General features: G+C 37.8%; 1 long non-coding RNA gene and 1 pseudogene across 1 annotated transcript in view; both read right to left on the reverse strand.

Moving 5' to 3' along the window:
* Positions 1–3,416: 3,416 nt before the first annotated feature.
* Positions 3,417–22,868, reverse strand: part of LOC101125528 (uncharacterized) — a 34,845-nt gene continuing 15,393 nt past the window's right edge. Inside the window, exon 3 of the long non-coding RNA XR_002005089.3 lies at positions 3,417–3,610. This is a non-coding gene — a long non-coding RNA (uncharacterized lncRNA). The remainder of the gene's footprint in view (positions 3,611–22,868) is intronic.
* Positions 5,613–5,999, reverse strand: LOC101124424 (alpha-ketoglutarate dehydrogenase component 4-like; annotated as a pseudogene).

Consider the following 22,868-nt stretch of genomic DNA (forward strand, 5'->3'; position numbering starts at 1 on the left):
CCTTCATATCGTTATGTACCCAGGAGTCATTCAGGAGCAGGTTGTTCAGTTTCCATGTAGTTGAGCAGTTTTGAGTGAGATTCTTAATCCTGAGTTCTAGTTTGATTGCACTGTGGTCTAAGAGATAGTTTGTTATAATTTCTCTTCTTTTACATTTGCTGAGGAGAGCTTTACTTCCAACTATGTGGTCAATTTTGGAATCGGTGTGGTGTGGTGCTGGAAAAAATGTATATTCTGTTGATTTGGGGTGGAGAGTTCTGTAGATGTCTATTAGATCCACTTGGTGCATAGCTGAGTTCAATTCCTGGGTATCCTTGTTGACTTTCTGTCTCGTTGATCTGTCTAATGTTAACAGTGGGGTGTTAAAGTTTCCCATTATTATTGTGTGGGAGTCTAAGTCTCTTTGTAGGTCACTCAGGACTTGCTTTATGAAACTGGGTGCTCCTGTATTGGGTGCATATATATTTAGGATAGTTAGCTCTTCTTGTTGAATGGATCCCTTTACCATTATATAATGGCCTTCTTTGTCTCTTTTGATCTTTGTTGGTTTAAAGTCTGTTTTATCAGAGACTAGGATTGCAACCCCTGCCTTTTTTTGTTTTCCATTTGCTTGGTAGATCTTCCTCCATCCTTTTATTTTGAGCCTATGTGTGTCTCTGCATGTGAGATGGGTTTCCTGAATACAGCACACTGATGGGTCTTGACTCTTTATCCAATTTGCCAGTCTGTGTCTTGTAATTGGAGCATTTAGTCCATTTACATTTAAAGTTAATATTGTTATGTGTGAATTTGTTCCTGTCATTATGATGTTAGCTGGTTATTTTGCTCGTTAGTTGATGCAGTTTCTTCCTAGTCTCGATGGTCTTTACATTTTGGCATGATTTTGCAGCAGCTGGTACCGGTTGTGCCTTTCCATGTTTAGCACTTCCTTCAGGAGCTCTTTTAGGGCAGGCCTGGTGGTAACAAAATCTCTCAGCATTTGCTTGTGTGTAAAGTATTTTATTTCTCCTTCACTTATGAAGCTTAGTTTGGCTGGATATGAAATTCTGGGTTGAAAATTCTTTTCTTTAAGAATGTTGAATATTGGCCCCCACTCTCTTCTGGCTTGTAGAGTTTCTGCCGAGAGATCCGCTGTTAGTCTGATGGGCTTCCCTTTGAGGGTAACCCGACCTTTCTCTCTGGCTGCCCTTAACATTTTTTCCTTCATTTCAACTTTGGTAAATCTGACAATTATGTGTCTTGGAGTTGCTCTCTCGAGGAGTATCTTTGTGGCGTTCTCTGTATTTCCTGAATCTGAGCATTGGCCTGCCTTGCTAGATTGGGGAAGTTCTCCTGGATAATATCCTGCAGAGTGTTTTCCAACTTGGTTCCATTCTCCCCGTCACTTTCAGGTACACCAATCAGACGTAGATTTGGTCTTTTCACATAGTCCCATATTTCTTGGAGGCTTTGCTCGTTTCTTTTTATTCTTTTTTCTCTAAACTTCCCTTCTCACTTCATTTCATTCATTTCATCTTCCATCGCTGATACCCTTTCTTCCAGTTGATCACATTGGCTCCTGAGGCTTCTGCATTCTTCACGTAGTTCTCGAGCCTTGGTTTTCAGCTCCATCAGCTCCTTTAAGCACTTCTCTGTATTGGTTATTCTAGTTATACATTCTTCTAAATTTTTTTCAAAGTTTTCAACTTCTCTGCCTTTGGTTTGAATGTCCTCCCATAGCTCAGAGTAATTTGTTCGTCTGAAGCCTTCTCTCAGCTCGTCAAAGTCATTCTCCGTCCAGCTTTGTTCCGTTGCTGGTGAGGAACTGCGTTCCTTTGGAGGAGGAGAGGCGCTCTGCTTTTTAGAGTTTCCAGTTTTTCTGTTCTGTTTTTTCCCCATCTTTGTGGTTTTATCTACTTTTGGTCTTTGATGATGGTGATGTACAGATGGGTTTTTGGTGTGGATGTCCTTTCTGTTTGTTAGTTTTCCTTCTAACAGATAGGACCCTCAGCTGCAGGTCTGTTGGAGTACCCTGCCGTGTGAGGTGTCAGTGTGCCCCTGCTGGGGGGTGCCTCCCAGTTAGGCTGCTTGGGGGTCAGGGGTCAGGGACCCACTTGAGGAGGCAGTCTGCCCGTTCTCAGATCTCCTGCTGAGTGCTGGGAGAACCACTGCTCTCTTCAAAGCTGTCAGACAGGGACATTTAAGTCTGCAGAGGTTACTGCTGTCTTTTTGTTTGTCTGTGCCCTGCCCCCAGAGGTGGAGCCTACAGAGGCAGGCAGGCCTCCTTGAGCTGTGGTGGGCTCCGCCCAGTTGGAGCTTCCCGGCTGCTTAGTTTACCTAATCAAGCCTGGGCAATGGCGGGCGCCCCTCCCCCAGCCTCGCTGCCGCCTTGCAGTTTGATCTCAGACTGCTGTGCTAGCAACCAGCGAGACTCCGTGGGGTAGCACCCTCCGAGCCAGGTGCGGGATATAGTCTCCTCGTGCGCCGTTTTTCAAGCCCGTCGGAAAAGCACAGTATTCGGGTGGGAGTGACCCGATTTTTCAGGTGCGTCCGTCACCCCTTTCTTTGACTCGGAAAGGGAACTCCGTGACCCCTTGTGCTTCCCAGGTGAGGCAATGCCTCGCCCTGCTTCGGCTCGCGCACGGTGCGCGCACCCACTGACGTGCGGCCACTGTCTGGCACTCCCTAGTGAGATGAACCCGGTACCTCAGATGGAAATGCAGAAATCACGCTGGGAGCTGTAGACCGGAGCTCTTCCTATTCGGCCATCTTGGCTCCTCCCCTGTAAGTATTCAGTGTCTTTCTTTAAATATATTTATTTAAATCAATTCAGTAAGAAAGATGAGCTCAATTAAAAAAAAGTAATTATGTAGACAATACATTAAAAAGGCAAAACAAAGAAAGTGTTACTGGTAAACCCAAAGATTGGGACACATTGTTCTGGGCAGTTTTCCAGTTTTTATTGCTATACAGTTTAATGGGTCATAGTTCTCAGCCACAATTTCTACCCTCGTTATCTAGCCTCGGGGAGTAAGTCTAGGGTGTCAAAGAAATATTCATGCCTTTTCTCTCTCTGTATCTTTCATTCTTTCTTAACCTCAATGCAATTTCTGTGAAAACTAAAATGAGGATTTCTCTGTGGTTGAGTCTGGCCCTCTCTTGAATGGTTCTGTTTCAACCTTTTCAGTGATTTTATAGTTGTCTGCCTTAAATGTAAAACTCCTCCTGGTTCCTTTGTTAGGTCCCTGGATGTCTTCCCAGGGCTCCTACTGTGAGGGCTGGGGAAAGGATTGATGGCTGAGAAGGGAAGAAATGTGGGAGACTTTAATTTCAGAGCTTTTATTTGTGCTTTGTTTTCCTATTTTTGTGAAAAGGCAAGTACGTAGCATGAGGCTGGAGACGAGACTGTGCAAGTGTATTATTACTCTAATACTGACTTTGATTGACTCCTTTTGATCACTTTATTGATATCTAAGATACATAAACAAGACCAGCTCCTTCCCGTAACTCAAACCAACAGCTGATTTATATTGCACTGTATAGTCTCGTACTCACAGGAGCATCAGTCGTCTGAAAAAAATGTGCCACTTAATCCCTTTTCTGACTGTCATTCTCTTCAAAGGCCGTACTTCTGGGAAGACATAAAGGTGAAAATATAAGAAGATGTGGGATATAGTTTGAAAATTTGTCAGCGTTCTATATTTAGAAGTCAGAAATTAGTTATCCCTCCTTTCTGGAGACTCTGCTTCGGCATTCAGTCTACTAGACAAGCTGAGAATGGAGACATAAAATAATTTTAGACTAGTTGAAATAGACGATAAGATTAAACCATTGTTTGAGTGATTTCTAGAGAGCAATAAGTTTTGCTCAAACATTTCATCTTGATTTCCATTTGCTCTTTCTATAAAAATAAATCTAGATCGACAGGAGCTGAGTCACCACTCAGACATGACATTTTACATTGTCTTTTAAATACAATCGCTATTATGGTGACAATTATGCACATGAAAAATGTGCCTATTGCCTTTTGTCCATGTTTGGCAGCCAGCTGTGGTGAGTGTGCATGTAAATGAGTGTCGATGTGTGCATGTGCATATGCGTTACCGTAAGATAACCTCCATTTGCTATTCTATTCTAATACCTCCGGTGAGCCTCTGTTTTGAAAAAGGAAAAGTTAGATTGAGAAATAAGTAGTTTACAATAGACACGTTATAAAATTAATATAGAGAAATTCTAAGTAGTCCTAATGTTCAGATACCCAATATTTTTTCTAATACATTATAAAAAAGAGTATGTGCTTGGATGAGGATTTGATTTGAAAAAAAAGGAATGGGGACAGAGAGAGGAAGAGAGAGAGAGAGAACAAGAATTAACTCTTTGTATGTTTCTGGGATCTTTAAATGTTATGTCTAATTCTATGTAATTGGAACTGTCTTGTATAATAAAACGTATGTGAGAATATTAAGAAGTTATTAATTCCTTCTTTTATAAAAGGGAATAATGGGACCCAGAAAAGGAAGTGACTGGCTCAAGGTCACCCAGTTCTAGGCATCAGACTAGGATCCAGTTTCCCTCCTTCCTTGTCCTGTGGACATTTTGTTACTCTTATATGTAAAACAAATATTTAATGTGATTGTAAACCTCAGATCGTATATGTTACTTAGTTGTGAGCAGAATATCTTCACTGTGAATACTTATTTACTAAGGTGAAAATGTATTCTTTTTCACTTTACAAACCTTTACACAAATGAATGCGAAATCAGAATATATATTGAAAGCTGCTTGTACTGACTTAGACACAGACATTCAAATGAATTTATACACTAGGGTCACCAGTCTTGCCTTTTTTTAATAAGTAAATATTTATGTTGATTTTATAAGGCTTTCAGACATTAAGTTTGAGAAAGTTAATAGTTATCAGGATTTGCATGCAAGATCACAAAACAGTAAAATAAACCAAAGAACGAGACTTCCTTACAACCTCCAAAACATAATAAATTGCAGTTTCTAGTGAAATCTTTATTCTTATGCTATATTCATTTTGGTCTCTTAATTATTTTCCATTTTGTACTCTTTGACTTTCTTTGGAATCTCTTGTATGATCTCCTCTATCTTAATAGTATAGTCACCTATTTTAGCTTGACTATATTTTTATCATTCAGAGTAGGATATACTTACTAAGCCAGTTATACTCCGGTAAACTTGTGAATGAAAAAACATTAGAGAACAGAGAATTAAGAACAAGTAATAGAGTCATTATTTCACTGATCCTCATCCAATTTCAGGAAAATCATATCCCTAAAACAGCAATTCTGACTGATAAATTTTTCCATGTCTAAACAGAAAGAAAAGTGAAATTATGGGAATCCTATGATAGTTTACTATACATTGTGTGCTTTTAATAGTTCAACACTGGTAATGTTTGATAATCAAGAGTAAATTAATAGGCTAACATTTAGAAATGTATACTTTAATAAGTATAAAGTATATAAACAATTAGGTAAGCTTGTGGAGAAGCTGAGCAAGATACATAAATTAGAAAATACAAGTGTCCATCTAAATTTTCTATATTTCATTTTTTTTCATAATATTTATTAAAGGTGTTTAATGTATAGTTTCTCATCTGCCATTTTGGGAGTCCTTTATTGTAAAGACAATTCTATTGTTTGATGACAAACAGCAACCACCATGGTTATTCAGGACCTCCACATTGGATAAATTCAATTTCTTCTTGAGACACAAGTTTCCTTCTGTATTTCTGAGGTAATGTTTTTATTATTTTTGCAGTGTCTGGTGGACCCTGATACATCAGCAAATCTGGTGATGTATCCCTTAGAATGTTGTGAAATTACAGAAGAGTGAGATGGTAGCCCTGCTGATCTCAAAGCTTCTGATACATTGGGTTTAGGATTGTCTCTTCTGTCAGGAAACCTTATTAATGGAGTGTGTGGTTTGACTACCTGAACGACCCTACTGGCAGACGCCGTCTTGCTGCCAATCATCACCCCTGAGAAGGGGCAGTTTCCAGTCTTGCCTTTTAATTTATGAAATTTGTGACAAGTATGGACTTGAAGGAGCATTTCCAAACTGTGGGCGTTTGAGGCCCACATCTTGCATCTGTACATCTTTGAGAAGTACACAGAGAAGGACTGAAGATGAGTTGGTCTGAATGGGATCCCAGCCCACACACGGCTTCTTCATGCAGTTAGCTCTTTCTTAAATTCAGGAACTGAAGTTGGAACACCTATTCTGACCAGACCAACATGTTTAGGCAGGTTTGATGATCATTTCCTGGGTTTCCATAGTATCTATCCGGTGTCTAAATATGACATATTGTGTTGAACTAGACTATAAATTCCTTGAGGATGCCTCTGTATCTACTATACCTCCCCACCTCTGGACACAAGCAGAAGCTCAAGCAGTGTTAATGAAATGACCATATCTAAGCAACTTCCCCCAGGATAAAACTTCCCCATTCCCTGCTATCATTTTGTCATTACCAAGTAGTGACATATATACATCCTAGCTTGATTGTACAAATTCCATTCCTTAATTGAAGGGTAGATTTTAAGCTGCCTAAGATTCAAATCTTTGTTTACATTTGTATAATGAATATGTGCTTGTGCCTGGCTCCATGGAGTAAAAGTCAAAACCTCAAACCAGCAAGAGACCCAGATTCTAGTCTCACAAAAATGTGTTTGGTCATCCAGGATCAGCTGTTGATACTCTCAGAGCTTCAGTGCCTTCATGGGTCAATAATAGGAACATCTGTTATTTGCCTCATAGCACTGGTGCAAAATATAATAATATGAGTATTTTATTAATAGCAGTTCACATGTATGAAGCTTTTCCTATTTTCCAGGCACTGTGTTTGTTCTTTTATAAGTATCAATTTATTTGATCCTCACCACAAACCATATCCTCCAGTTCAATAGGGCCATGATTCATATCCAGGCTAAATCTGATTTTGAATCCAGGTCTCACACTCCTAAATGATTTTCTCATACTGTTTGCCCTCAAATGAGATAAAATATGCAAGTATTTTGAGACATACCAAAGTGACTCAGAGCTATAAGGCAATGATGGTGTAGAAATGGATGCATAGACTGAATCTTTAATTAAGCAAGAAAAAATTGACATAGAGAAATCAGAAGAAATTCACGAAAGACATTGTCCCCATGGAAGGAGGGGAAAAAGTGGTCCAGTGATATATTTGAAGGAGATACAGTGAGGAGGTGTGATTGGCTAAGAGAGTTGGAATCACATCTGTTAATACTTCCCTTGCTTTATTTACAGCAGGTGGTAATCTCAACTCCCCGTTCTTCCACTCTCCCTACACCCACCTTCTACCACCTTCTCTAACCTGGTCAGAAATCTTCTAGTCCTTTAATGTTCAGCCAAATCACCACCTCCTTGTGATTTCTTTTTAGGTTTTTGCCTTACTCCCTTAGAAATGAATCATTTCTTCTTTTCTGCTCTCACAACCTCTTTTACCTCTATTTCAGGGTTTCTTAAATTTGGTATTCTTGACATTTTGGTCCAGATAATTCTTTTGTGTTTGGGAGCTGTCTTGTACATTGTAGGATGTTTGGCAGCATCTCTGGCCTCTTCTTTTTGAATGCATGATTTACGCCCCCAGTCATGACAATCAAAAATGTCTTCAGACATTGCCAAAAGTCCCCTCCAGGGCAAAATCACCTCAGTTGAAAGCTTTTGGTTTTTTAGCCATTGTAACTTCATGACCCAGTTTTTAAGGGGAGCCCCATACCTGAGCAAATTGTTCCAGTGTTCACTTTGAAAAATATTCTTACTGTTAATATATCACCCAGTGTTTCTCAAACTTTTATGAGCTTTAGAGAAATCTGGGAGCTTATTAACACATAGATAGCTAGCCCCCAAGCCACTTTTCCCCAAGTCTCTGATTCCGCTACTCTAGGTGGGGGTGTAAGAGTGCCTTTCTAATACTTTTTTTTTTCTTTTTTTCTTTTTTTGTTTGTTTTTGTTTTTTTTTTCTAGCTTCACAAACTTTGTTTAATAAGTGTCATAATCTCACAAAGTAAAATGCTATCACTGAATATAACAAATGTTTGCATCATATAAGTAACAAATATTTATCGGGTATAACTACTACATGTATTCACTTATCTATTTAGATATATCAATATCATTATATAAATGATATAATTCAGCACTGCTATCTATGTAGATTCATCAGTGACTTTTTTTTTTTTTTTTTTTTGAGACGGAGTCTCGCTCTCTTTCCCAGGCTGGAGTGCAGCCGCGCGATCTCGGCTCACTGCAAACTCTGCCTCCCGGGTTCACGCCATTCTCCTGCCTCAGCCTCCCGAGTAGCTGAGACCACAGGCACCTGCCACCACGCCTGGCTAATTTTTTGTATTTTTAGTAGAGACGGGGTTTCACTGTGTTAGTCAGGATGGTCTCGATTTCCTGGCCTCGTGACAGACCCGCCTCGGCCTCCCAAAGCGCTGGGATTACAGGCGTGAGCCACCGAGCCCGGCCCATCAGTCACTTTTCTATTTCCCCCACCAGTTCTTGACCGTTCTCTTGATTAGTACGTAATCAAGATGGAATATCTGCAAGTGCAAGTTTCCTCTCGTCTATCTTCATCAACATTTTTTTTCTGATAGGAAACAACTTGCGTATATACAGAAATTTAGCTTGATTTAATATTACCAATGCTGAATATTCTCATCCAGGCATGTGAGATGCCCATGCAACTTTCCAAAATTATTTTATATGCTTCTGTGTTTTTTCTATAATTTTTATAAGTTTATGTTTTTATTTTTAACTTTTATAATTTCAACTTTTATTTTAGATTCGGGGGGATACGTACAGGTTTGTTACATGGATATATGGCAAGATGCTGTGGTTTGGGATACAAATGATCCCATCACCCAGGTAGTGAGCGTAGCACCCAATAAGTATTTTTCAGCCCTTGCCCTGCTCCCCCTCTACCCCCTGTAGTAGTCCCTGGTGTCTATTGTTACCAACTTTATGTTCATGAAACATATTTCTTAAAATGTGGTGCTGCTGATGTGGGAGCACACTTGGAGAATCATGGTCAGTACCACAGTTCATCAATTCTGCCCCAGGTTTAGCTGGTTAGATGCCTGTTAGGCTGGACCATACTTTACTATTTCTTCTGCCCCCAACTCTGTGCTTAGCTTGTCATATGATCTCATTGAGTTGAACAAAAAATCAATAAATCTGAAAGTGCTTTGAAAAGGTTAAAAAGATTTACAGATATAAAATGCCATTAGTAAGGTAATGGGATTTGCAAAATTTGGGGGTCAGGTAGAGACAGTTATGTTTCCCAGGCATTTTGTCATGAGCTCTAGATGAAATGCCTCCTGTGAATTTGAATACATTGGGATTCATCTAAAGGGTTGCCGTAAGTTTTTCTGTTGTCATGGCATATCAAGGAAGTTGATGGATAAAAGGACATACTAATGAGCGTCTAAGTGAAAATATGAAATGAAATCTATGGTCTCTAAGCGACTTTTCTTCAAGGACATTGGGAAGGCATCTATACCTATCATTGCTGATTATCAGGACCACTAAGCTTTTTTAGGAGGTGGATGAACTTGTACAGATCCTGCCTTTTTGACCATATCTCTGTAAATATTGGGAAGAAAAGTGATGAGAGACCATTTGGGAAGTGTAAAAAGTGAGAAAATGCGTATCTGGATTCTTAAAATGAGCCCCTTCATGTAATAAAGTGTAAAGTTATGTTTGATAAGTCTGGCTGAAAAGGATGACGCAGGATTCCACACAGGCTAAGCATACCTTCATTTAAACAGACTCAGAATGTCCCCGGAGGGCTCCCTCCACCAGCCAGGGGAAAATAAATAAAATAAACAGTCACATCCCAAATAGGAGTTATATGTATATCTTCAATCCTGCCTTAGCAACAATAGCATTTGGCTCAAAGGATTACACTAGAATCTCTCAGCGTCTCAGCTATACAGGGAGGAAATCAAGGTAGAAACTCAATACCTGAGCATAAAGCAATTGGAAGTTTAAAGAAAAAGCACCCCATGAAGACTGGTCACTGCAAACTCTTATAATCCCATATAAGCAAGAAACTATTCCATTTGAACAGCCCCTTTATAAAAAATAGCAAAACTCTTTTTCTATTACTTTACTTTTTAATGCATCACTTCTATCATGTGAAAATGTTTGGCAGCTCTAACTAAACTCAAGAGTTCTGGAAGAAGATAATACTAGTAATAATAATTTAGGTTATAAAAGGCAGTAACATTGCATTTGAAATGTATATCTTCACATTAAAAAGAAAATAAGTTTTCTAACCTTAATTTTGCACATAAAATATCTGTCTATGGTTAAATGTTCCTCAAAACCTTTTCCAGATTGTTAAAGAAGTCATCATGCTATAACTTGAGCTATTTAGTCTCGTTTATTTTCTCTTTATGTGGCAGCCACTAGCTGTTCCTACTTTCTCATTACCAGACCTTTCACAATTATTGCCAGAAAGCATATCCATTTCACTGCTCTGTTGTAATTTTGCTACTTCTTCCTTTATTATACTGCTCGATCTCATTCTTATTCTTGTAGAATTCAGATTGTTAGTCTGTATCTTTTAGGTAGCTTGTTAACCTACAGATGACATTTTTCTCCCAACTCCATCTATAATTCAATGCCTATGCATTTAGGTCCCCAAATGCCATCTCTTGCTCACTAAGAATCCTATACTTGTCACTTCTACAATAATTTAATCCCAAAGTATCCTAATTAATGGATTTTCTATATTTTCTCACATATTTTTCAAAAGCCAAGTCTCAAATTATAAGTTCCTGGCATGAAAAGATATTAAAAACCTAGCGTTAACTGAATTTAAAAAGTCCGTAAGCCATTAAAGAATTATGGAACGTGTTATCTTATTTTTATTAAAAGAAAAGAAAGGAATACGTGCATAGAAACAACACTAAAGAAATATATCCGCCAGGCGCGGTGGCTCAAACCTGTAATCCCAGCACTTTGGGAGGCAGAGGCAGGCGGATGACCTGAGGTCAGGAGTTCGAGACCAGCCTGGCCATCATGGGGAAACCCCATCTCTACTAAAAATATAAAAATTAGCCAGGCATAGTGGCACACACCTGTTGTCCTAGCTACTCAGGAGTCTGAGACAGGAGAATCACTTGAACCCTGGGAGGCAGAGGTTGCAATGAGCCAAGATAATGCCACTACACTCTCACCTGGAAGACAGCAAGACTCTGCCTAAAAAAAAAAAAAAAAATCAATTCATTTACTGATTATCTCTTAGAAGTGAGATTTTAGAGAATTTTCAATTTTTATATACCTTATTGCTATACTTTTTCTCTACTTGTCAGTGTACACTAGTTTCATTATCAGAAGAAAAGAAAAAAGACATTTTTTCTATTGACAAAAAAAGAAAATGTCTGTTTTAATGAAAGTAAATCCATATGACATATATAATATGTCATATGTATTTAATGGTTGTAAACATTTAGCACAGATCATGTGTAAGACGTAACAGTAACAGAATAGAAGAAAATGAAAGATAGGATTCAAAACTTAAGGTGCTTGGGATTAATCTAGAAAATGCAATAAATCATTCAAAATGACATTAAACCCTACTTGTTTGTTTATTTTAAAAAATCAGAGTTTTTTATATTCAGTATCAGGAACTCTTCTTGGCATGGAGACATCCTGTGAACCCCATCAAAGCCCAGCATATTATGCAGCTAACATTCTAGTGGAAGACAAAAACTGCCAACAAATGAGCAAGTTATCCAGCAATGATAAGTATAATGGAGGAACATGATGAAGAGTAAGAGGAGAGAGGGTGACAGAGAAGTGATATACAAGTTAGGGCATTCATAGGAGGATTCTCCAAGTAGGTGAGATTTTTGCAGAGAGGTATGTGACGTGAGAGAGCAGCCAGGTGGCGCCGTCAGGGAAGAGCAGAGGAAGACACCAGTGCAAAGGCCCCGAGGCAGAACATGTGAGTGGCATTCAAAGTACCCCAAGAACCCGTGTGGCTGCAGGACAGACACAAATCAAGACGTGATGTGGTGGGAAATGATGTCAGAGAGATGAAGTGAAGTGGGAGACAAATCATATAGGGCCTTATGGGCCAAGGGAAGAATTTTGAATCTTATAACAATCATTACTAGAATCTATAGGAAGGTTTAGGGAAACAGGATGAAATGAAATCTTATTATAAAAGAATCATTATTCTGGCTCTCCTGCAAAGAATATTGTTGGAGAATAAGATGTAAGAAAGGTAACCCGTTTGTTGAGAGATGATGGTTTAGGTCAGTGTTTGGCAAACTATGGCCCATGACCCAAATGTAGCTCATTGCCTGAGAGCTTAGAATGATTTTTAACATTTTTTAATGGTTCCCCTATAAATGGTTATAGAAGTACCTACATAATATTTTTGATGTAGCCTCTTGGCTGGCAAAGCTTAAACTGTTTACCTATCTAACTTTTAAAGAAAAAGTCTGTCAACCTCTGGCCTTGGCAATGATGTTAGGCCTTAGGCCCCTGCTGTTTAATCATTTATTATTCCTCCATGCAAATTTTCATTCTGGAGAAGAAAGAGAGAGAAATGATGATTGCCAGTCGGAATGAAGAATAAAACATGAAGAAGAGACATATAGTTGGATTCAGGATGTATTTTAAAGGCCAAGTGACAAGATTTGCTTAGGGATTGGACACAGTGTATGAAAAAGAGGAGTCAAAAATGACTCCGGAAGTTTTTATCTGAGCAACTAAGTCGATGATGGTGCCCGTTACTGAACTGGTGATGAATGGGAAGGAAAAAGTTGGGCCAGGGTAGGGGGAAATGAGGTTATGTTGTTTTGGACATGTTAATTTCAGGATTCCTAATAGGCTTCCAAATAGAGATGTCTAACGAATGTCCAAAATGTGGTGTAAATAACATGTAATAAAGAATTTCAGAAGATGGCCATGGGTTGAGGCACTGGTATAGGGTGAGGTTTTCATATGCCTAACACTAGTAATCATAAGAAAGATGATAATAATAATTAATTATCATAATAATGTCCCAATCTATTTTAAGCACTGTGTGAGGTAGCTGTCAGACACCAGCAAGCACCCAGCAGACCTCCACCACAAGGAGCATAACTGACGAAGGGCCCCAGCTGCCTCGCTCTGCAATCTATTACCCTCTTTGCACTAGGGCCTGGTCTCCCATGGACAACTCCCAGTGGAGGTGAGAGCATGGCAGGGATTCCAAGGCAAGAAGGACTCCTCTGATGGTTGATTATTGCTCCAGGACTCCCCTTCAGCCTTGCTGAAACTTCTTTATATTGCATGGCAGTTCAGGACACTTGTACCCAATCTTGCTTTCCTCCTCACTTTCCTTGGAGTCAGACTTGCTTCCTGATGGCTCTGCTCTTCTAGGCTTCCCTAAGTCCCTTCCATTGTCCTTCACAGGGACATTTCCCCTAGGTAAACTCTTACAAGTTTAATCCCATTTTCATAGCCACTTCAGATACCCAAATGAAACACAGCAGCTGAACTACAAGGTCTCACTAAATCCCACTTAAGGCCATTAAAGCATCTCTCTAAAAATAGGTGTTTTGTTATTCCTACATCACAGATCAGGAAACTAAGGATTGGAAAGGTTAAGTGGTTATCATAGTTTTCAGCCTTTATTTAACAAGTTATTATTAAACGCCTACTATTTTCAAAATCAGGTGATAGGACTGAATCAAGACTTAAACATGTTGCTTTCCAACTCTAAAGTATATGTGTCAACCAATACATTGCAGCAGTGGTTCTCAACTGGAGGCAATTTTTTCAGAGGATATTTACTTAATAATGTCTGGAGACAATGCCGAATGTTGTAAGGGGGTGGAGCATGTTACTGGCATCTACTGGGTAGAGGCCAAGGATGCTGCTAAACATCCTGCAATGCACAACGAAGCCCCAGCAACCAGGGAGTATCCAGCATCAAATATCAGTAGCGCAGAGGCCAGGAAACACTGCATTACAGCAGTAGAATTTCACTGAGCTAGAAAAGGAGGCAGATTCCCAGATATAAATGAGTAACAGAAGAATCAGGACCGTCAGGTATAAAAGTAAAAATAAATAAATATGGTCTCCAAGGGAGAGGAAGGGAAGATTCAGATATCCCTAAATAAGAAAGGAGTCAAAATCATTGCAATACATACTTATTAAATGCCTACTGTGAAAAAAAAAAACACTCAAAATCTGAAAGGCCAAGGAGAATGGAAACCAGGAAAAAGAGCTGGTTTGGGCTAATGTTACAAAAAACTGACTTTTTCTGAACAAGTACAACTTCAGCATTACCTAAAAAATTGAAAACAGAAATAAAAGGTATGCATGTATGCAATATACACAGACACACATGCACATGTACGCACATATATTGTGTGTGCTTAGTTATATTCCAGGCATCTATGCTGAGCAGTTTTGCCACATATATGTTATTTCTGCCCTCACTTTAAATTTCAGAAAACTGAGGCTTAGATCTAGAAAGTAGTTGAATTCCAGTAGAAGCTAGAGCCAGAACTCGGAACCCTGTGCTCTAAAGCTCTATTCTAGAATGCCTGTGAGCAATGGAAATAAGTGAATTGTTTAGTAAAAACATTCTTCAAATTTTAAGAGAGTTGATACTAATAATTTGGTACACAATCCTAGGAAGCTTTTGAATGTGAATGCAGAGTTGAATGAACACAAACAAACAGAAAGCTCCCAGCACTTTTACTTCTTTTGGCAGGTATGTGTGTTGTATTGTGTATATATATATTACATATAAATAATAATATGCTATGATTTGAGACATGGTGCAAAGTATGGGAAAAGTAACATTATGCCAACACGATTTACTTCATTGTGACCCAAGGAGATTTTGTACCACATGGGGAATACAGATTGACAATTATTCTCATTTCCATTTGCAGATATTAATTGGTTAACAACAATTTCACGTTTAATCTATTACTTTTGCAGATAGATGCATTTTATTGATTGAATCAGTGCTTAAAGTTTTCATGAACATCACTTTCTACAGAAAATAGTTTCCCTAGAGGGTTCTAAAACGATACTTTTTAGAACAATAAACAATGGCTTTGTCATTTCTTGTAGTAGTGTTTATATAGTATTTCCACTGGAGAGGGAATGTCATAGTCATCAATACAAAAATTTGCAAGAAGTTTCCTAGAGAACTCAGAAACCATTTGACAAAAATCAGTATCAAGTCAAGAGAGAAATATTCTGGTCATTTCTTTTTAGGTATGTTTCTTTTATTGTATTAGATACTTAATTCTCTTGCATGATTTTTTTTGGATAGTACGCAATAGGATTCCCATACACATCCCTTAGAAGATATATTGCTTAGGACCATGCAATTTAGACGTTTGTTATAATTTTTTTCAGATTACATTTTTTGTTCCAGAGAAGTAAAGGGAAGAAATGAAGACCAGCAGGTTGCATACAAGACAGAAAAGATCTGATGAAAATTCTACTATGGTCTATTTATTTAGAAACAGATTGGCTGGATAATGCTAGTACTAATCACCGTCGTGGCTAACATTTATTAAACACTCTCTCTGCTATGCATTTCAACATACACCCCTAAGAGGTTGGCACTAAATTTTCCATTTTAAAGATACGGAAAAAGATACATGATAAGGTTAAGTAACCTGTTCAGCTAGTAAGTGGCAGAGCTAGGTTACAAACCCAGGTGATCTTATTCCAGATCAGAAGATCTGGACCAAAAGAATTGGAAACAAGTCTGTCCTTTGTCTACTGCAACTCTTATTGAATATCATATGGGGATGATAAGTTAATAAACAAGTAGGCAAAATTATACTTACGTTGTGAACTATGTGGAATTAAGGATTCGGTAGACTGGACTGTCGCTTGTATGATTAGAAATTTGGGTGGGACAATTAAGTTTACTCCCTTGAGACTAAGGATCTTCCATTATAAAACAGAATGGACTAGATTATGTTATCTCTAAAGTACTTTGTCACTAGCTCAAAAATACTCCAAAGGACTCTGGAGGCCAAGGTGGGAGGATTACTTGAGGCCAGGAGATGGAAACCGTGTCTCTAAAAACGTTAGCTGGGCATGGTGGCTCGTGCATGTAGTCCTACGTTATGTAAACTCCAAAGTTCTTTCTTGCTAGCTCAAAAGTATTTCAAAGGACTCAGGAGGCTGAGGCAGAAGGATTGCCTGAGCCCAGGGTTCAAGGCTTCAGTGAGCTATGACTGCGCCACTGCACTCCAGCCTAGGCATCAGAGCAAGGCCCTATCTCTGGAAAAAAAACAAAAAACAAACAAACGAACAAAACACGCCAGAGCAAAATGTCTTAGTGTTCAATCATTCTTTACACTTGTTTTATTTATTTTTAATTTTTATTTTTTTGTGGGTACATAGTAAGCATTTATGTTTATGGGGTATATGGGATATTTCAGTAAAGGCATACAATGTGTAATAATCACATCAGGGTAAATGGAGTATCCATCACCTCAAGCATTTATCCTTTGTGTTACAAACAATCCAGTCATACTCTTGTAGTTATTTTTAAACGTACAATTACATTATTCTTTATGCCTGTTTAAGATGCATTCTGAATGCATAGAACTAAAGTCATTCTTTGATACAGCATTGTGAAATAGGAACTATAAAGAGTTGCTCTTATAGATGGAATGTGCTTCTGTGTTCTCTGTTTAGAAACACAGGAATAAAAATTTGGAATCTCTTCTGTTTGGATCTCACATGGTAGACCAAATGCCAGAAGGATAAATTAAATATTACTTAGTAGGGGGCAAGGACAATATAGATAATTTGTTCTAGTAAAACAGTCTTTACTTCTCTTTCATGAAGTGGGCAAAGAGATGAGTGTCACAGAACGTGAATGGGGACAGCTACAGCAAAAGGTCAGATTTATCCTGTGAGAGAATCTTCCATGTGTTGAGCACCAGTGAAGCCACATTTTTATAAATGGAACCACGCGAATTTAAAATAGAGAGCAACTTAAATATATCAAAATACTCTCACTTTATATATAACATGTGAATAAAAAAAAACTCTCAAGCAAAAATATAGTTAGAATTTTGTAATTTGAAAACTGGTGAGTCAAGTCCACTGGAAGCTAGCTGGCTTTACCCTTCACATGGTGAACCCACTTTAGCTGGTCAAAAGAAATAACCAACAAAATTATGGAGTTGGCAAAAAGATCAGTGGTTGCCAAGGGTTTTGGGGAGGAGGGATAAATAGGTGGAGCACTGAGGATTTTTAGGGCAATGAAACTACTCTGTATAATACTACAGCAGTGAATTTATGTAATTATACATTTTGTCCAAACTCATAGAATGTACAATGCCAAGGGTGAACCCTAGTATAAACTATGGACTCTGGTGATAATGATGTTATCAACGTAGGTTTATTAATTATAACAAAGGCACCACTCTGGGCAGGGGGGTGTTGATAGTGGGGGAGGGTATGCAAGTGTAGTGGCAGAGGATATAGAGGAAATCCCTGTACCTTTATCTCAATTTTACTCTGAACCTAAAATTGCTCTAAAAAATAAAGTCTTAAAAAATACCCATCTTGCTGCCCCATGATTGGTTCTGATTTGTTTGACATTGTCCCGACCACATCCCCCTTTCATAAAGTAGCAGTCTTATGTCTCATTTAATCACAACAGGAGCCTCTGACCATGTCTAGGCATTTTCCTATGAATGTAACATGACATTGTTGCCATGTAACAGTAAAAATATTAGAGTCTGTAAAGAAAAATGTGTTTGAACTTATATATGATGTCATGAAGTTTATGTGTGTAGATATTAACCGGCAGAACTGTTTGTTTTGAGTCTTCAGTAAGACCTCATTTAGCTTTCAAATAAGTACCTCAAAAGCCAAAAATCTTACGGATGAAAAATGAGCTATGATGTGGATTATTTTTTAGACATAATGGTGAAGAAGCATGTTCATGATCACATAAAAGTGTTGGTAAGAAAGAAATTCTGTAACAAAATTACTGTATAGTTCAATCTATCAGAAACTATTCTTTGAAGGATGTCATTTATCAAAGTACAGATGCTGCTCTAAAAACTACATTGGCCTTTAAACATCACTAATTAGAAAGGAAGTAGAGCTTCAATTTGCAATTTTTTTAATCTTCAATACTATTGACATCAAAAAAATCATTCAGAATGCTCATAAAAATTGCTTTCCATGTTTCTTATGACTAAAAAGATTTTTTCTGAAATGAATTAATCCTCATTCCCTGACACATTTGCCAGCATTCTGAGATGAAAAGAAAAAAACATTATGATGCACCCTTCCTGAGAGAGCAGTAGAGGCAGGAGCTGAGTTCAAAAGTATTCATTTCTGCTTCAAATCTTTCTTGAAATCTTTTCCGTGGCTGTGATGTGCAAGAAAGAAATAGCTGGAGAATTTTTATCTCCACCCCCTGAAGTAACACAAATCATCTGCTCCCCCTTTTACAAACATGAAAGAGGAAAACTGTCCATGATGATTTGCAGAGAGTGGGTGTGTGTGAGATCTGCTATTTCCATGGCTGGTTCAGCAGCTGATGTCACGATTACTTCCTACACAGCAATATGGGAAACCACATTAGCAGCAGGAATCCCAGTTGGCAGAATTGCCAATTGTACCTGATAAATAGACAGTTATTTGGAGGAGGAATCCTCTGGACACCTTAGAAAAGTCAGTCAACGTTTCGTTTAGAAATTAGAAGCTCCTAGAATGGGATGATGTATTTCAAAATCTTTAAGAAGTACAGTGTGGTACAACAATAAATGATGATTTTTATAGTGTCTGTCATCATCATTATTACATTACTATAGCTGTATGCAAGTCTTTCAATAGACACATAAATGTCTCTCCAAAAGCAAGGGTTTTGGTGATCAGGAATGAAACTTAATATAAAAACTAAATTAAATTGAACTTTTTAGAAATTGCCTTGAGAAAACCTGGGGTGGGAAATAAGGACTTGAAACTGGACTGGAAGATAATCTTGGATTCCGAGGGGACCCAAGGTGATTGGGAGCATGACTTTGGCAGGAAGTCACTTTAACATCATGGCATTGAGACATAAATGCCCACCTGAAATAGCTGGTAATATGGGGACTGAAGTACTCATGTTAGTGTGACAGCAGCAGGGTCACTGGATTGAATAACTGCAGGGGGCACCATTCATCCATTCCTTTATTCCAGGAAGTGTTATGGAATACAGGGTATTACACAGAAGCAGCAATTTGGAAAGACCATCCTGAGAGATTCTTTATAAAAACAGAACCCCGGTCTATAAGGTACACATTGAGATCAGCGTCACTCTGTCCATGCTCTCATCCCACTTCTGTGTAGATGTCTTCTCCCATTTGCTATTGTGTTAAGACATCAGAATGGATCTTCCAAGGTGCTAATCTCTCTCCACCCCTGCAGAGGCTTATTGTTTCTTCTGAGAAAGTTGGCTGGTTATCCTGATGCAGCTAATTGATCTGTTGTAATAATAAATGCCCACTAAATTCAATTGCCAGGTTATCATTTATGGGTTTCAGTTCCTGCTCCATGGTTCTCTTGGAGGTCCAGGACTGAGCAAGACCTGAACTTGGTAGTTACCCATGTTCCACATATAGTGTCTCTCGAACTTTGTCTTGACTGAACATTCCTTTGTTCAAATAAATACTTACAGAGATGCCCAGTAAATGAAATAGAGAAGCTATGAATGCTGACTTTGGGAGCCTTTCCTGCTCATTGTCAGTACCCACCTGTTGACTTCACTTGTTCCACAGCAGCCACTGCGGGAATTCCATTAACTATCTAGAACTCTTTCAATAGCCAGTGCTAATAACACTACTTAAATAAAATCTGTTTCATTGTCTTTAACTGAATTTCTTGGGGTCTATTATCAACATTATTTGGAAATGTTCCCTTCTCCACTCTAGAAATGAGCTTTGTTTCTAACTGATAATTTAAAACTAGCACTCCATCTCCATCAACTTAGAAATTGAATAAATTATTAAAAAAATAAAATTAGCACTGCAATATTAATCTGTACCTACGGAACTGTATTATTCAGGATCCTTTGGTTGCAGAAAACCTAACTCATTCTGACCTAAAGAGGCTCTATTGGCTTAGAGGTAGACGTAGATTGAAAGGCTTAGAGGTAGCCCTGGATTCAAGCACAGCTTGCCTTCAGAGGGAAGAGAATATGCAAGATTCTATCTCTCTTTCTTACTCTTTTCCTGTTATTCACCTCAATTTATCTGATATTGGCTTTATTTATGGGCAGGCTTTCTTCACGTGATAGTCCCTAAGAAGTCTTTCCTGTGATTTTCTTTCCAAGTAATACCTACAGAATTTTTGTAACTATGATTCATTTGACCAGTTGTTTTTTAATTAATAGACTTTATTTTTTAGAGCCCCTTTAGGTTTATCAAAAAATTGCGCAGTGAATACTGACAGTTCCCAAAGATTCTCAACCCCTCCATACACAGTTTTCCCTGTTAACATCTTGCATTGATGTGGTACATTTATTACAACTGATGAACCAGTATTGATATAGCATTATAAACTAAAGTCCATAGTTTATATTAGAGTTCACCTTCTGTGTTGTAGAGTTTGTAAGTGTTTTGACAAATATGTAATGTCATTTATTCACCATTACAGTATTGTACAGAATACCGTTCTAAAATTTCTGTCCTCCACCTATTCAGCATTTCCTCCCTCCTGCCAAACTCCTGGCCACTAGTGATATTTTTACTGTCTCTCGCGTTTTCCTTTTTCCTGAATGTCATATAGTTGGAATCATACAATGTGTCATCTTCACAGATTGGCTTCTTTCACCTAGCAATATGTACTTAAAGTTCCTTTCCGTGTGGCTTGAGGGCTTGCTCACTTGTTTTTATCACTGGGTATTATTCTGTTGCATGGATATACCACAGTTTGTTTTTTCATTCACCTATTGAAGGATATCCTGAATGCTTCCGAGTTTGGGCAATTATGAATAAGTCACTGGAAATGCCTGTGTGCAGGTTTGTGTGGACATAAGTTTTCAAATCATCTGGAGAAGTACCAACAAGAGTAATTGCTGGATCATATGGTAATACTATGTTTAGCTTCCTAAGGATCTGCAAGACTGTCTCCAAAAATGGCCATACCTTTTTTCGTTTCTATCTAAATGAATGAGTTGCTGTTACTCCACATCCTGGCCAGCATTTGTCCTTTTCAGTGTTTGGGATTGTACCGTTCTAATAAGTATGTAGTGGTATCTCATTGTTGTTTTAATTTGCAATACCCTAATGAGACTGGACTGGTTTTAGTTGGCGTCCATTCTTGAATCAAGCTCTGTAGTCTAGGGGATGGAATATAACGATCAGTCAGTTATGCATCTTGGGCTTTTTATTTAAGCCCAGGCCAAAAGGATAGTTTGTGATTTACAGATAACAAATTCACAACTGAAAAGTGATTCACAGTTAAGAAAGACAAGTGGATGCCATACTGATAATACATCAGGAATTCACAAAATAAATACATAAACAAAACCTTCTGACAAAATGTAATATTAGAGTGTTCATATTTATATCATTCTCAGGTGAAAAACACATGATGTCTTTCAAGGGTCAAGGAAAGAGGTGGTGTACATATGAAGTGTGGAAGGTGCAACAAGTGGCAGTGGGAAGGCTGGGCTCAATCTCAACAATTTTTTAAAAAGTAGAATAAAATGCATTTGTTTTCAATATTAATTCTTCATTGTACACATTGATTCATGAGTATGTATAACTTCTTTCTGTATAAAACATATCACACAGTGTAAATGAAATAAACAATCCACTAGAGGTCTTTTACAATTTAAATTAAGCTATTATTCAATGTAATTACTAGTCTGAACGTTTTGAAGTTTTTCAAAATAAGAACTGTGGAGGTTGTTTATTCTACAAGATAGTTCATTGCACAATTATGAATAATCAGCAAAACTCTGTGAGTTGATGATCATAGGGTATGTTTTAGTTGAGAACATATTTTTGGCAATGAATACACAATGCCTATTAATTAAATCAAAGGGATATTTTATATATGTTGATTCAATAAATGTTCTTTTGAAAAGAATACATTGGCCAAGTAATAGGTAGCCACTCTAAATGCAGTTGGTGAATTTGAATCTTACAGCAGGAAAGGAAGTATGGGTTAAATGTTTGTAAATATTGGCACAAATTAGTGATGTTACTTGGGGAGAGAAGAAGAGAGTTGGCGTAAACATTTCACAGTTTTATAATGGTATTTGTCCAATGATTGATTTAATCTTGTGATTGATCATTAGCAAAAGTGTAAACCATATGGCAACTGACATTTATAAATGTGCTTTTATCAGTCAGTTTTACCCACTGAGAACAGCAATTTAAAGATTCAACACTTTGTAAGTATATTAACAGTATTCTGGAGAATTTATTGAGTAATAGTGTTGGAAAGATTCTGTGTAGAATCTTTATAGAATCATGAAAGAATAGTATTGGAAAAGAATTTAAACTGGTGATAGACTATGTTTACTTCATTCAAAAACCTGTGTTTATTTCATCCAAAGTTCTGATAATGTCAGAAGTTAGTGATTTCTGGAAATGCACTGGAAATAAATAAAAGAAAATGAGAAAAATGTACTTCATCCTTAGAGGATGTGAATTTTAAATACCATGTGAAAAAAGAGATCTGACCAAAATCAAATGGCCACAAAGTGAATGGGTTTGCTAAAGAGAGGAAAATCCTAAATATTTATACAAATTTCATCAATCTCTGCCTTTGTTTTCTAATTTCTATACATTATTATATATAGAAATTTTTCTAATGTATTACATTTATAG

The sequence above is a fragment of the Gorilla gorilla genome, chromosome 2 (assembly GCF_029281585.2).
Source record: "Gorilla gorilla gorilla isolate KB3781 chromosome 2, NHGRI_mGorGor1-v2.1_pri, whole genome shotgun sequence".
NCBI lineage: Eukaryota > Metazoa > Chordata > Mammalia > Primates > Hominidae > Gorilla > Gorilla gorilla.